The sequence below is a fragment of the Falco punctatus genome, assembly GCF_963210335.1.
Source record: "Falco punctatus genome assembly, chromosome: 2".
Classification (NCBI taxonomy): Eukaryota; Metazoa; Chordata; class Aves; order Falconiformes; family Falconidae; genus Falco; species Falco punctatus.
In genome coordinates this window covers 19,047,982-19,064,368 of record NC_137581.1, presented here as the reverse complement: position 1 = coordinate 19,064,368, position 16,387 = coordinate 19,047,982, and the positions used below count along the sequence as shown (strand labels likewise).

Sequence of the window (16,387 nt, the reverse complement as noted above, 5' to 3'; positions counted from 1 at the left end):
GAGCTGGCATCCACTCTCTGTTTGCTAACAGATTCACCACACCTGGCTCAAGAGGAGAAACAGAGCCTACCCTGACTGCAGAGGACCACAATGCAGAAGCCAGACACATGTATGATACAACTGACAGAGCAGGGACCAAAGAGGACAGGCAGAAGCCCGTCACTGTTCAGCAATGGAATTTATCCAGTGTCTTAATGGAGGTTGTATGGCAGCCTTCCTCATCTGGAAAATAAAGACTACTCTCACTGCTTTACAGTGAAGCACACATACCTGTAGGCAGAGCCCAGCAGTTGTCTCTTTCCTTGGATGCCAGTTAACTGCCTCTTCCAAAACATTAGCAAGGCTGTTGTGCTTCTGCTCTTTGAAGTACAAGTCTTGGATCTTCTCAGCATCATCCAGAAGGGAGTATTTAAGGCGCAGGATGGAGTCAGGGGTTGCACACTGAACAAGTTTCCTTTTGGCAATAGAGAGTGCTGACTCTTCATAGGGCTCAAGGACATCCCAGGACCTGCCCTGAGTGCTCTCCAAAGCAACAGTTGCAGTCGTGTCATTGCTGAAGCCGATGAAGACATCCTGTTCCTTGGGGCTGGGCTTGGCGGACAAAACATTGGTGAACTTGCTGCTGTCCATGGAGACAAACATCTTGGTCCAGGTCTGCAGGTCCTGCTTCAGCTGTTGCTGCTGCCAGTTTAGGATGGTGTTCATATCCAAGTAGTGCTTCTCCAGACGGTTCAGCAGTGGTGTGGGGAACTGGGCATAGACTACATTCTTTTCCTCTATCACAATGAGTCTGAACTCATCCTTCACACGGCTTTTCACTCTGTGAGTGCCAAGACCCAGGTCCACATAGTAATTTCCCCCCACGGTAACGAAGCACTGGTTGAGTGCATCGTAAAGGCTCTCATAAAGGTTGTGTATATTTAAAAGAATAACAGGCCTGCCTATCTCCATACAGATCTTCAGTCTGCTGACAGACCGGCATACCTGGGAATAATCTTGGTCCTGTGGAAAACCAGAGCCAAATATGATTTCACAGTTCTCAGTATCTATAAGCTGTGTCATCTGGATGATGTGGAAAGCTGCACGGTTGGTTGTCAGCAGCAGGAGGTATCGAGACATGAGTCCTGCCTGCTGTTTGCCCATATTTTCCTTCAGTAAATGAAGTGTGTGGCTGGTTTCCAAGTCAGGGGGCAGATACACCTCACTGATGCAGTTTCGGAAGAGCTCAACAGGATTGATAAAATCAGAGCCTCCAAAGTTTCTCTGAATGGCCTTTATAATAATCTCCTCTTGAGGGATGCACTTCTTGTCCTGGGTGTAGGACAGTATCATTTTGATCAAGCTGTAGAAATCACGGAGCCCAAAGAACTCATTTTTTTGTGTTTTTAGCACCTTGCAGTAGAATTCTGCCAGTGAAGGGAACAAATTCTCAATGCTTTCAAGGTGGGGCCATGCAGAGCAGATTCCCTTTGCAGTTTTAACGAGCTCTTCTTTGCTAGGGTCAGTCCGAAATACAAGAAGACCCCTGTTCATTTTGGCAGGGTCTAGGGCCCAGTTTGAAATGCCCACAAATCCAACTTTCTGGTAAGCTTCTGGGTTTTCATCATCAACACTTCCATCTTCAAGAAGAGGATGCAGTGTCTTCAGTGGCATCTCTGTTGAGTCTTCTGCAAGACCAATCTCATTCAGGAGGACCACGGATGCAAACTCATGCAGATTCTTCCCCTTCTGGAACTGTGCACATTGTCGGAAAGTGGAGATGATCCCTTCTGGCTTTGAATGGGGGCTGCACTGAAAAGACACCAGCTGGATCTCCTTGAATCTTTTGAACAACTGGCTTTTGGACAGCCTGCCCTGCATGGCATCCACTGCAATGGTTTTAGACAGGGATTTTGAGCTTCCTGGCTTCCCAACCAGAAAGAGTGGAACTCATAAGTCCATGCATAGAACTGTCATGAAGATGTTTTCCCTCAGAGCATCATTACGGGCTGTTGCCTCAGGAATAGAGAGGTTATCAAGAAATACCTCTTGGCAAAGCTCAATCTCTTGCTGCAGCTGGGATGCAGGGACAGAAAAACATTTTGCGACCTCCTCCAGGTAATCTTTGCGGTTCTCCAAAGATACATAATAGCAAGCTCCTACTGAAAGGACCAAGGCCCTTTCTGCATCATTTAAGATTGGCTTCTGTTTCTTTTCATACTTCTTCTCATCAATCTTCGGAAATAGCAGGTCTCTCAAATTATAAAACCACAGTGCGATGTTCATGCAGCGCTCTATATCCCGAAGACTTGCAATTCTGCAGTCATCTTTATTCTTCCTAAGGAACTTTTGAGAGGCTGAAATGACACTGGTAAAGATGTCCAAATTTCCAAAGGCAATCTTGGTTTTCATGGTGGATTTTACAATCTCTCTGATGTACAGGTTCCGTGTATTTTCATTCAGCTCCCCAAAATCCCAGACCAGAGGCAGTAAGCTAGGTGGAAGGGGCTTGACCCGATACACCAGCTGCCGCAAAGGAATAGAGCCCAGTTTCTCCAGTGTGTCTTCACTCCGGACTGGGTACCCCAGGCCAGCTTTTTCAAGTTTCTCTATGGTTTCCTTTGTGTGCCTTTTGTAAGGGTTGCAAGCAGCTACTACTTTTAAACAGTCAGTGATAACCTCTCCATTTACACTGTGATCACACAGCACCTCTTTGATCGCAAAGATAGCTTCTGATGTGTTGGCTTCATCAAAAAAGAGTACAGTGTCAACTTTGTGCCTCTCTTCATTGATGAGTGCCAGTTCAATTGCCTTCTTAACCTTCTTGTGGATGGTCTTGGAGGTAGTGCCACCATGGACGCGTACCACCACCATGTTCTGCATGTCTCTGCCTGCCCTTTGCAGGTTGCACATGAACTGCACAAGCTTTGTCTTCCCACAGCCTGTTTCGCCCATGATGATTACAGGGATCCCACACTGGAACCGCAGGTGAATGGCAAGCATCTTCATGGTGTTGTCCAGTGTCAGCTGGTATGATTCATCTGGATCCTGGGTGCAGCTCACACCAAAAACTCTGCAGAGGGTCTCCAGCTGCATTGTTCTAGGCAAGTCTTCAAACTTCTTATTGAAAGGAACATTCTGGGCTTTCAAGGTATGGTATAAATTACCTTTGATAACATTACTTTCTAAAACAGCCTGAGAATGGGCATCAATAGCATCCAAGTTATTGTTGATGTGGAAACCTAAGAACTCCATGGAGTGATTGTCTGCATGGAAGAATATATAGGGGTGGCACTCTTGTTCCCATTTTCGTCTTAGCTGGTACTGTCTCATAATGCTGTTTTCCTCATCATCATTTCCTACACTTGACACACTTTCATCAGAGATATCAAGAGAGGGTACAGCAAAGTCCTTGGACATGGTGATCATGAACTTTACCACAAATGTTTTAAACCCCTGGAAATCTTTTCCGACTGCTGGGCTACAGAAAACTGATTTCTCACACTTCCTTAGCTGGAAGTTTAGGAAATGAGTGAAGTTGCTAAGCTCAGTCCAGGAAGGGTTGTGCCTCCCACAGAACTCCAGTAAGATCTTCAGGCACTCTTTCTCTGTCCCTTCAGTCCTCTCAGGGATGAAAAGGAAACTGTCAAGGTTTTCCTCCCTTTTATACCTCCTGAGGTACTGGTAAGACCTTTGGAAAGCTTCACTCTTTAACATGTCTCGATCGAAGTATTCCTCTTTCATTTCAGAAAGACAACCACAGCTGGGGTGTTCCAGCAGGTCAAGTACCTGCGTTGGTGATACACATTTCACTGTAGGAAAAAGATCCAGGAACTTTTCTTCTGTTTCATTGGACACCTAAAAGAAAGTCAGTAAGGCATGCACACATTACAATGAGGACAGTTGCCCAGCCTTCTGCAAGAGTTTTTTATTCTGTACATAAATAGGTCAGGAAGCTAGGAAAAGCGTATGTAGGTCAAATTTGTCCAAGCCTCCATGCATGCTCCCAGGTGGATATATACCAGCCTGCCCATAACCTGTGAGGTCCTGGTGCTGCGTGGATGCCCAATGATAAGCTAGAATTGGGCAAGCATGATTATTTCCACCCATCAAATGATCTGCCGAACAGATAGGTTTCAGCACGGGGTGCTCTCCACCTTCATCTGCTTTCTCTAATATAGTAGGCCACAATAGCTTTCCTTTCCAATTACTTGGCCAGACTCACCTTGCAGCTGTGTCAACCGGCCAAAGGGGGCACATACAGCCCCCTTTAGCAAGGACCCTCACAGGTTTATGACCCATACCATGAAGAATCACTCCCTTTTCATTTGTTCTGAGCTGGTGTTGTTAATGCTGTTTGATGCTACTGGTTCTTGTGTTGGAAGAGATGGTGGATGCTTGCTCCCCACTCACCCTCTCCTGGCCACTCATAATGTTCTTTCTCCATCATATCCCTAATTTCCTCTTTTTGGGTGTCCTCCCTAATTTCTCATATAAGAGACTTCCATTATTTTTTGAACATGTGGGATGTCTATATTGCACCAGGAATTAACTGAAAAAAAGCCCCAAACCCTGCACAGTGCCTTACATTTCCTTTCTGGACTAGGCACATGCTGGAGCTGCTTGTTTCTGTATAGATAAGCCATTACTCCATTGGAGAGACAGACGCTAAATTATGCATAGTCTTAAAAGTGACTTCGGATTTAGCGGTTTTACCACAGCTGCAGACATAGTTATGTTAACATCCTCCCTTACTGTTCCTCTGAGCTGAGCACACCACTCCCAAAGCAGTACCTCTTGTTCCCTTGTCCTGATAACACCTCTCCCTTTTGCCAGGTACTCAATCAAGTAAAGATGAGAGGATTTACACTTCCAGACCAAGCCGTTGGGACTCTGGATGTGTCTTAAGATGCACAGCTCAATAAGCAATCGGTAGAGACCTCTTGACACCTGCCAGGGAAGAAACATTTGCAAATTGGTGAAGGAAATATCTATCAAAACACACTTATTCTACTACCACAGCAGGTAGTAGTACCTGTCGCCAGGCTACAGCTTTGCTCCAACTCTTGTGCAGGACTGCTATTCTAGCAACACTGAGACAGTTGTAACTGTTAATATGATGGGATGCTTGGTGCTCTGACCTTCTGAGGTAGAAATAGGTTGTGTGGATTCACCCTCTGCCCTAAGCCCGCTACCTTTTGTTTAAATAAAAGTACCAGACTGGATGTGAGATGGAGCTTCCTGTGTATGGGGGCTTCTGTGTCTGATCACTTGGTTTGAATTCAGCCATCCTCCAGTGCCCTACACTCTGATTGGTACACTGTAAGAGGAAAGATTGTTTTTATGAAATGGGACCCACATCATACAGCTTCTGCACCTGTGGGCATGGAACAAGGCAAATGCAGGCACCTGAGCTTCCAAACTGTATCTAGAACTCTTGCTCACTTTAAATTTTAAGCACCTGTTCCTACTACTGTACGTGAGAATAAGCCAGCACAAGAGGCTGCACAAATACCCTCTTCTATAAAAGCTTATGAGATCTTGGACACTCCATGTTCAGCCACCAAGACAAAGACTCTTACCACTGGTGACACATCAATATGGAAGACAATGGGCCGAGTCTCAGTTGGGATTTCCTCAACAGAGAGTAGCTCCTCCAGAAGGAACTGGAAATCAATCTCTGACTCCAGCAGCCTAATGGTTTTGTGAACCACTGGTAAATCACAAAGCTGGGCATGGATCTTTTGGAGGGTGTTGTTCACGAAGTGAGACTTCCCTAAGGAACAGAAGCAGAAGAGACGGCCAAGATTCACCATCAGAGTCAGTCTCTCCCTTTCCTGTGCACAGTACAGTCTTGTTCCAGGCATCTGAACTCCCTTCAAACTGAGTAACCATCTCTCAACAATCTCTTTCCAACAATACCTGGGACCAGATCCCAGTCACATGAAGGACATCTTCCAAGTCTATGCTCACAATTTCAGCAGTATGGCCCATTGCAAGATCAAACTCATGCCCCCACTGCAGCCCCATTGAGGTTACTAGTACAGACATAGCCAGAAGGCCTGGATCCTGACCAACTTACCTTAGATGTGCCCTATAAAATATCAGAAAAGTTCACTGTCTAAAGAGACATGTCTTGAAAGGTTTCAGAAATGGTAGGAAGCATGGCACACCTTGCTGAGACTTGCAAAGGGCCTACAGAACACTTGTCCCATTCTGGAATGGCAGATGGACGCTAGCTGGGCTAGCCTAAGGTCCTTCAGAAGACATCCAGGCTTATTCAGGCAACTGACTCCTGTCTCTATGGTCTAGCTTATCCTAAGGAGACAGTCTTGTTTCTTGCTCTTTCCCAGAGTCTCACACCATTATTTTTTTCTCTTTAAATTGGACAACTGTAGCTCCCTCAAAGTTCATGTTTTCTAGACTGCATTGTCATTCCCCAGTCACCTGGAGTCTTTCCAGGTGGCCTAAAACCTCTCTTGAAATTCACTACCCAAAACTAAGCATATGTGAGGAGAGTAGAGGGCTTTCAGTTGTATGCCATGGTCCTCTCAAAGCTTCCTGGTTTGAGACATGACTTACAGTAGGGTTACTAACACCTACCCATTCCTGCTTGATCTGAAATGATGAACTTCACATTCTGCTGATAGGGCTCTTCGAAGGCCTGAGCCATGGGGGCTGTCCCACAAGGCACTTTGAGATGTGTGCTCAAGTATGTCTGGATTTCTGTCTTAGAGTAGCACGGGATAGTAACTTTGTAGGTGTTGAAGGCTGTGATAACGTAAGAGTTGTGAGCTTTGGCATCGCAAAAGATAATGAACCTGAACTCAGGGACTGTAGAAGATTGCAGCAGGCGGAAGAAGTGGGTCTCCAGTTGTTTGGAAGCTTTGTACGCTAATTTCTCAGCACTTAGCAAGCAGTAGATTTTCTGGTTTTGAGAATCAGATTAAAGAGCTCTCCTAACAATCAGCTCCACTTCTTCCTCCTCTGTGTCAGGTGTGCACACCAGAACCTCATCATATGTTGGGACAGGTGCTGTCTCTGTGTGTCTGTAAACGGAGAGCATGTAGAGCAACATTTCCTCTTCTTTACACATGATGAGAGAAGGTTTCCTGGCTTCAAGGCCTACTGGTAAACTTCTCTTGATACATGTAGTTTCAAGAGCTGCTAATTGCTTCAGTGTTTCTCCAAAAACGTCCAGGCTGATGTATTTGTCTGATACAAGTTCAGGGTATTTCTCCCAGTAAGCTTTCCAGAGCAGACACACCTTGTCACAGATGAATTGCAAACTCTCAAAGAAGGTGATCAGTTCACCTTCTGCAAGGGTGTTAAAAGATTCCTTGTTGACATCTATGTTCCTATTTTTAAATTTCCTTGACTTCTGCAGAAAGGCTTCTCTCTGCTCATCATATAATTTGCTCAGATTTTCAACCAATTCCTTGTCATCACCTTGTTGAAAGGCAAAACTCATGAGGTTCTGCTCTGTAACATCAGAGTTTGAAAGGCAGCTCTGCAGCGCTGCCTTTGCCACTGCTGTATCGTAGCCAGATTCAGCCAGGCTTTTGATGAGCTGGGGAAAACGAACGACATAGTTATGCCAGGTAACAGATATTTCTCCTGCTGATGTGTTGACAGAGTCAAGTGGAGTCATGAGGGCTTGTTCCAGGGCTTTTCTAATATCTTCTGCTTCAATATCACGCTTTATGACAGAAAGCATATTAAGAACCTGTGGCTCTATCACACTATTATGGGCTTTGGCCAGTTGGCCACATAAATAGAAGAGCTGAGGTGAAGTGAACAGGTTGAGATGATAGTAGGTGTCCCTTTGAGTCTCCAGATATTTCTTCCATTCTACCAGGCAGTACTCCATTGCTTTGCAAAGCCCATCTAGCTCCTCCAGGACGGGTCTGGTGCTCTGAACAAGGGTGCCAGTAATTCTAAATTCTGTGTAAACTTGTACTTTGTGTTGGGGATTGCAGTAGATGTCAGCCTTCCAGTCTATGAAGAGGATATTGCCAGCTCTGAGAAGATGCAGGTACAGCTTTGCAACCATTTGAACTTTTTCCAGGATCTATAACATGCCACAGACAAAACATGGAAATGGATTATCATGTATTTTCAACAACTACTGAATACTTTTCACATTACATTTTCTTCCAAAGATCTAGTAAAACCTGATAAAAAAAAGAAAGAAAAAAAGAAAAAAAAAAGGAAAAAAAAAGGGAAAAAAAAAGGAAAAATTGGCTCAATTTTTATACTTCTTCCCAGGATATATTTGTTGGCCAAGGAAATGCTCTAGAAGCGCGTGTTTTCCCGGAAGACTTCTACTACTGTTCAAAAATATCTTTTCCATAGTAACGTGCACATGCCTACAGGGGGAAGGAGGTCCATAGAGGAAGGACAGCTCCATTGTCTCAGGTAGCAAGCAAATCCCACCCCTAAAGATTATAATGAGCTGTATCCCACCCACTGAATCACCACCTTCAAGATATTTGGCCCTTGTGAGGTTTCTTCATCTCTGACTGAAGTACTGCACTGCCTACAATTGATCAGAGAGCAAGCAGTTGGAGTGTGTCCTCAGGTATTTAAGAGAACACCTCACTTCAAACACCTGAATAAACAGCTTGTATAAGAAATAAGAAAAAGCCATTTTTTGTATGTGAAGCATCTTGCTTGGGGTGGGTGCGCACCTTGGGGTGACCTCCATCACACTCCTGGAGTCTCCTGTTTCTCTTTATTCACTGCAGCAGGAGCTTAGATAGCTTGCTTGGATGGAGATACCCACATCGTTAACATGCAGAATGAGGCCAAGACCTCAGAAAGTCAGAGTTCCACACAGTCCACCATCAGCTTGCAAGGCTGTAATTATAATTTGCCTTACACACAAGATCGGTACCTCTGTTCCTGAAGAGTCAGAGCTGAAGGCCAAGGATGTCTCCATGAAATAATTTTAGCAAAACTCCCCAAGCCTTATGGGCTGTTTTCCAAGCACATATTGGTGTTGCATTGTGGCTTACCTCCAGGAAGCGGTTTGCCTCCTCTCCGCCTTGCTCAGCTTTTGTGGTGACCAACATAAGCTTGTTCTGAAGCTCTATGAGCTGAGCCAGACTGTATCCTTTAGCCTTCTGATCTGTCTGAGATGCTTCCTCTGTGGCATCCTTCAGTAATAGCACTGAAACACAGTCCTCAAGGGTAGCCTAGAAAGCAGGTAACAGGATCAGCCTCGTTCTGCCTCTTTTCTGTGTAATTCCCCATCCTTGTGCAATGGCCCTTTAAGAATGGTAGTAGTACATTCTTGCATATCACAGCCAAACATTAAATTTTCCTGTGTCTTAAGATGTGTATCATTCCTTCCCTCTTCTGTTGTGCAGGGCTCACTCTTTCAGGGAGTGCTGCAAGCACCATTTTCCTTGAAAAATGGAGTTGGCTGTTCTCATTTTAAATCTTTCCTTTTCCTTTTTTTACTTTCTCAGTGAGCAGATAAGTTATTTTTTGCATTAAAATATTGCTTCTTTTCCTCCCTGGGGATAAAAAAAGTCTGTTTTGCCTTGAAAACAACCAAGGATTAATGGAAAATGTGACACAAGGTTGTGCTTCTTTCAAACCTTACTAGAGATCTATTTGCTATCTGACATACTCCTTGGAAATGAATTTCAAGGATATTAATGTCTTTAGGCAGAAACAACCCACTGGAAAGCACTCTTCAGTGTGGAGAACCATTACCTTGAATTTTTGAGGTGCTGAGATGATAAAAATCCCTCTGTTGTTTATGTCTCTGGCTTGAGAGATTGAGGAACGTTCTATAGAGCCATAAGAATCATGAACCATCTGTATCCACTCTCTGTTATCACAAGAATCTTTCTGTTAAAAAATAAAAAGCAACACAAAAAACTTCACAACAGAATGAAAGCTAATACCTATTTGTCAGCTCTGTAAGAACGATTTTGGTAAGAATGGGTTTTTTTTTGTGCCTGCTGCACCTGAAAGAGACAAAGCATAGCTGTTGCACCCAAATCTGCATCTACCTGATAAGCTTTCCGAAAGCCAAAGCCAGTGAATAAGTATTTTGTGAAGCTGCTGTTCTTTGCCAGTCTTTAGGCAATTTGGAGGAAGGGAGTCAGTTAAATGGTACCCCGAGTAGGATGTTAGAGTTTCTGTGGAGAGGATTATGCAAGACAGTGCTAGACTAGACTTTCCCAAAATACAGAGCATTGGATTCACTGTATTCTGCACATGACACCTAATGGGTTTCCTCCATTTGCCCTCACAGAGACATGTGAGGTCTTTTAAGGTGTCCTTACTGAACTTCAGTCCCAAACAGCATAGATTTATGTCCTGGTTTCAGCTGGGATAGAGTTAATTTTCTTCTTAGTACAGTGACGTGTTTTGGCTATGATGTGAGAAAAATGTTGGGGTTTAGTTGTTGCTGGTTGATGTTTGTACTAAGTCAAGGACTTTTCAGTTCCTTGGGCCCTGCCAGCCAGAGGGCTGGAGGGGCACGGGACATTGGGAGGGGACACAGCCAGGACAGCTGACCCAAGCTGGCCAAAGAGGTATTCCATACCATATGACATCATGCTGAGTGTATAAACTGGGGGAAGAAGGGGGAAGGTGGGTGACATCTGACATTATGGCGTTTGTCTTCCCGAGTAACCGTTACCCATGATGGAGCCCTGCTCTCCTGGGGGTGGCTGAGCACCTGCCCGCCCAGGGAAGTGGGGAATGAATTCCTTGCTTTGCTTTGCTTGTGTGCACGGCTTTTGCTTTACCTATTAAATTGTTCTTATCTCAACCCTTGAGTTTTACATCCCTTTCCAATCCTCCTCCCCACCCCTCTGGGTGAGGGGGGGTAAGCGGGTGGCTGCGTGGGGCTTGGTTGCTGGCCGGGGTTAAACCATGACAATTTCTCATAAATTTTACGTCATATTTGCTATGCCCACTTGGATGTCTTGACTCCCCCAGGGCATGGCACCAGACTTTGGCAATTAATTCCTCTAGTACAAGTGCGAGTAATTTTGGAACAAGGGATTTGTAGACTCACCAGCTTCTTGGGCAGATTATGGTCTTTTGCAGTGGCTTCACTGATGAATGACAGGGCTGCAGAGAAATGTTCAAATCCAGATGTGGGTCCCAGGTCAAATATGATGGGTGCTGAAGCAGCCACGGCATCACGGAAGAACTGCACTTTGTCAATATCTATGTCATTTTCACCTGCATAAATTGAGGCCAGCTCCACAAATGCAGGGATTTCCGTTTTGTCTGTAAATAATAAAGAAAAAAGAAAAAAAGATAAAATCAAAATCCGAAACGCATAGTTGAGGAGCTTCATAGTTGAGGAGTTCACATTGTTGATTAATACAATGCCTCTGGCTGTTGTGACAAGTAGGGATTAACTGATCCCTTTCTATTATGGCTCTTATCTGATGACTCTATTACATTCCAGTATAACTCACCTTTTATTATGGTTTTGATCAAGGAGACAAAGCCTTTCCTTGTGCATTCAAGAAGTTCCCTCAAAAAATCCAGCACCGCTTCTGGAAGGTTGCTCAAACTATTTTTCACATTCATTAAGTCCTGGGTCATACAATCAAGTGTCTTATTCCTAAATTCCACCTCTTCCTGCAAAAAAACCCCAAGACATACTGATGTTTGTCCCTTGGTAAGAGAAGAGGGAAACTAACCTCTGCCTCCACCCCACACATCAAAGTTTCATCAGCCACTCAGGGTCTTTTCCAAAGGGCCAGCTCCCCAGGGACTTCTGTTGCTCTCATCCAATCTATGTAATAGACCCAGTCTGGTTATTTCAGTACAAGTCCATGCAGCAGAGGCACAGAGTTATGATATAAAACTTGTCTGACATCTGCATTGAAGTCCTGATCACTAAAAGGACCTTTCCACAAAATTTAAAAGGTCTGCTCAAATTTTAAATTTCTGGGGAAACCTGTACGAAACATGGAAAGCTATCCAGAGTACAAAATGTTACAGAGTATCTATCTGCTCCTTGGGAGTTACACTTGCAGTGCCCCATCATTGCTACCATAATAACAAGGTTATGAAAATATAACATTTTAGCTTTTACAGGACTGGAGCAATCAGAATTGGAAATCTGCAATAAAGAACATGTGGAAGCCAAAGGAAGAATTGCTGGTGTTGGTGGAGAATATTTGGTTGGGATCTGTTATTTAACTCCTGGAGTTTCTAATTCCTGGTTCTGCCAGAAACTTTCCATGGAGGTTGGGGAAAAGAATACTTACCTGTCTATTCCAAATCACTTGATACGGATCCCTTGATGCAGAATTTGGGTGCTGATGCACAGATGCCTGCATCCATCCACCTCGCACAGTTGCCTCAGATGCCTTTGGGCATCTTTAATGGCACTGGGAACTCATTTGTGGACAAGCAGGAGTCTGACTAGGGGTGAGCTGAATCACATTCCTGACTCCACTTACTCCACTATAAAGGTGCCAGGCTAAAAGGGACACTGCTACAACAGTGACATCTATATCCCAGAAGAAAAATTCCATCCACTGTGTCCTGTATGATTTAGTTAAAAGTTAAGACACAAAAGCGGAGGTCCCCCATTCAGACCTGCCAACACAGAAGCCACAAGAGCACTCAGTATAAGATATTCATGTGTGTCCTACTTACGTATTTTGTTAAGTCGTCGAGAATCTGAAAATTTCCATTAAACTTAAGTGTCTTCCGCAGTTCATCAATCATCTTGGCAGTGCTCACCACTGTAGACAGGGTCAGGTAGGTTTTAATTTTCTCAACTGCAGCATCTACCCAGGCAGCTTTTCCACTCCCTTTCCCTTCACTCATCTCCATAATTCTAAACTCCTTTGCAAGTTGACTCTCATTTGTTAACTGCTTCTCCAAATGGCTCTGCAAATTCCCAAGGGTGATGGAAAAGTCTTTGAGGGCCAGATAGGTACCCTGAAAGTCTGCAGCAGCTGGCTTATAAATATTTTCTTGCACATCTTCTATCAAGAGAATTTTCTCTTCAGGGATTCTGGCTTTGATTTCTTCTGCTTTTTGCTTCCAAAGTCTTTGAAAATAATTGCTTTCCTTTAAGATATGAATTTTTTTCATCATGTCACTGTATTTAGAAAGGAAGTGCAATTCAGGAGCTTTCTTCTTGCCATTGTTAGAAAATCTGCTTACAGACATCTGATCCTTAAAACATCCTCTTTTTCTGATGCTTTTCTTCACAGCTCTTCTATCCACTAAATAAGATGGAAACAAGAAAAATTCAGTCCATTTCTCCAGCTAGAAAGACACTTGCTCTCAAAGCATGGAAATATTTTGAACCTGACTGCAACACCAAAGCGGCAGGGGTGTGGGCGTGTGTGGCAGGGGGAGATGTGTATTTGTCTTTGTGGCAAAGTTATTGGGTAAAAACTGAATCCAAGATCAACACCAAAACAAACAAGGGGTAAAATCTCCTGGAGGATTTGCTACCAGGTCTTTATTTCAGGAGACAGGTTCCCATTCAAAAACCATATAGGCAGTCCAATCCTCTCAAATAGAATGGTATGGTACCTCTTATCACATCCCCTATGCTGTTGCATAGATGTAGAAATGAGAGTCTCTGCTGCTTCTGCTCTTCCAGTTGCGCATATTCCTCCTTTCTGACTTCCAGCACTGTTGCTATACAGCTGGAGACAGAGGAATCTGAGGAAAGAAACAAACAAAACCACCCATGCCCAGACCTCCAGATATAAAGGATTTTTGAGAAAATCATTTGGAGAGAGAGAAGAGCTTCTAGAAACATAACCATTGCTGTTAAAAAAAAAACAAACACAAGCTTGAGTTTGCACAAAGGCAGTGTCGCTGGATCTAAAAGCAGCAGTATCAATCCGGAGCTGTTCTGATGTGACCACTGCCAAAGCCTAAAACACATGGATAAAGATTATTATTGCAGAAGAATTTGAAAGAAATTTCTTCCAGGTTTTGTAAAATTTACTTGATTTATTTTGAAACTGGCCTGTGATCTTGAAGGTTATTCTGTAATCAGCATAAATAACAACAGAAAAATAAAACCTAAATCCACTAAACTAAACTGAGTGGTGTGGTTGACATGCCTGAGGGATGAGTTGCCATCCCGAGGGACCTGGACGAGTTCAAAATGTGAACCTCATGAGGTTCAGCAAGGCCAAGTGCAAGGTCCTGCACCTGGGTTGGGGCAACCCCTGGTATCAGTGAAGGCTGGGGGATGAAAAGATTGAGAGCAGCTTTGCAGAGGACTTAGGAGTACTGTCAGATGAAAAGCTGGACGTGACCAGGCAATGTGTGCTTTCGGCCCAGAAAGTCAACTGTGACCTGGGTTGCATCAAAAGAAGTCTGGCCAGCAGGTTGAGGGAGGTGATTCTGCCCATCTTTTCACTCTGGTGAGACCTCACCTTGGAGTACTGTGTTCAGCTCTGGAGTCCTTAGCTCAGGAAAGACATGGAGTAGCCCCACAAAAATGATTAGAGGCCTGGAGCACCTCTCCTATGAAGACAACCTGAGAGACTTGGGGTGGTTCAGTCTGGAGGAGAGAAGGCTCCAGGGAGACTTTATAGAAGCCTTTTAATACTTGGATGGGTCTTGGGGACAGACTATTTAGTAGGGCCTGTTGTGATAGGACAAGAGGTAATCGTTTTAAACTAAAAGAGAGTAGATTCAGTCTAGATGTAAGGAAGACATTTTTTACAATGAGGGTGGTGAACCACTGGAACAGGTTGCCCAGAGAGCTGGTAGATGCCCTGTCTTGGGAAACATTCAAGGTCAGGTTGGACGGGCTCTGAGCAGCCTGATCTAGTTGAAGATGTCCAGGCTTATTGCAGGAGGGTTGAACTAGATGACCTTTAAAGGTCCCATCCAACCCAACCTTCTGTGATTCTAACACCACAAATAGAATTCTCTAAATAAATCATAAGAACACTTCAATATTTTAATTGCTATCCATTGTACAGAGAAGAGCGTGGCTTTCTGTCCTTCTAAAAATCTTGCCTATATTCAGCTTTCATATTTTTTGCCTTTGTGTTTGTTCTCTTGCAGATAATTTTTTGGTTTCTTTGTATTTTATATACTTTTGCAATGGATATATTTTCTATTTGCCCCATTGCATGGGAAAACACACCACATGGAACTACCGTTTGGGGAAATAAATTTGGAAACTGTGAGCTTACCACAGATGCACAGTATATTCTGAAATTGCTCTTGATGCTGCAAGATGATGGACAGTACATTGCAGGAGATGTCTCCTGAGAAAACTTGGTGCTTCAGATTGTAGAAGAAATCAGAAAACTGGGAAAGCAGGATTTTTACTTTTTCACTGATCTGACTTTGAAGCTTGTGCTCTGATTTTTCTGTAAAATAGATGAAATCTAGTGATAGAGCAGTGATTTCAAAAGAAGCAGTTTCCCCACTAGATTCCTTTTTAACATACATCCCCAAGATGAGCTAGCAGCTTCACAGCACCCCACCTCCAAGGCATGAATAGCAAGGGGATCTGTTATAGCCACCTTTGCGAACCGGACAGATTTGGTTGTTTTCCACTTAGGTGGCCAACACCAGCATTTGGCAAAAATGTTGCATTTTTCTTAGTCAGTGTAAAATAGCATTTTTCAATTGTTTCAGGTACATGGAAAACAAAATGTGTCTTTTGAGGACTCTGGCCTAGATTTGGTTATAAACCTCCTTCATGTCTGAGACAAACCTCTGGGGTGTTTCAAAATTAACATTTCTGTTACTTTTTTTCATTGTCAGAGAGTAATTTATTTTAATACCCATATTTTTATTTAGAAAATGAAACACCTCCCATGAATGTGCAACAAAACACCATTTCAACTGCAAAAAGAAACTGAGATTCTTCTTAGTTTCTGAAATGAAACATAATTTTTCCAGGATACGTGATTATTTTGCCTCTTCCATTTTGCATTGCCAATAAACTTGGCAGATCTCTGAACAGAGCTACTGAAGCCTCATATTCCTTTCTAGCAAAAGAAAGAACTTGATCAGAAACTACACCCAGGTCCATGGTTGAACTTTTGTTTGGTGTGGGATTTTAGTGAAACATGCATCAGATGTTGCTTGGCTCTCAGAGCCCACCAAAGCTCACTTCTAAAACAAGAATTTTAAAAAAGCCATTCTGTGGGAAACTCACTGACAGCATAGAGGACATCACAGGTCACAGGAGAGCTGAGCGTCTCTGTGAGAACTGCTTCTCTGGTGTCAACAAAGCTTACATTTTCCAGCATGCTCATCTTGTCTGAGAATATTTTCTCAGCAACAGCAGAAAGCACTTTCCTAGCCGTTGACCTGTCTCTCTTGAGGACTTCGGAAGCCAGTTTTCCTAAGATGGGCTCCTGTAAGGACAAGAAATTTATCCTCTTAGTTGTAAATAAGCTTTGCAGAACCTGTA

The 16,387-nt window shown here is 43.6% G+C and overlaps 1 pseudogene across 1 annotated transcript in view; it reads right to left on the bottom strand.

The window, feature by feature from the left end:
• The window catches only part of LOC308059593 (E3 ubiquitin-protein ligase rnf213-alpha-like), a 65,374-nt pseudogene that overhangs the window by 32,771 nt on the left and 16,216 nt on the right, over positions 1-16,387 (bottom strand). The window contains exons 20-31 of the transcript XR_013931967.1: positions 16,130-16,331; positions 15,153-15,332; positions 13,522-13,653; positions 12,628-13,205; positions 11,433-11,598; positions 11,021-11,238; positions 9,703-9,840; positions 8,997-9,176; positions 6,583-8,050; positions 5,562-5,755; positions 4,774-4,929; positions 271-3,837 (exon numbers count right to left, since the gene is read on the bottom strand). The product of XR_013931967.1 is annotated as an E3 ubiquitin-protein ligase rnf213-alpha-like (transcript). The remainder of the gene's footprint in view (positions 1-270; positions 3,838-4,773; positions 4,930-5,561; positions 5,756-6,582; positions 8,051-8,996; positions 9,177-9,702; positions 9,841-11,020; positions 11,239-11,432; positions 11,599-12,627; positions 13,206-13,521; positions 13,654-15,152; positions 15,333-16,129; positions 16,332-16,387) is intronic.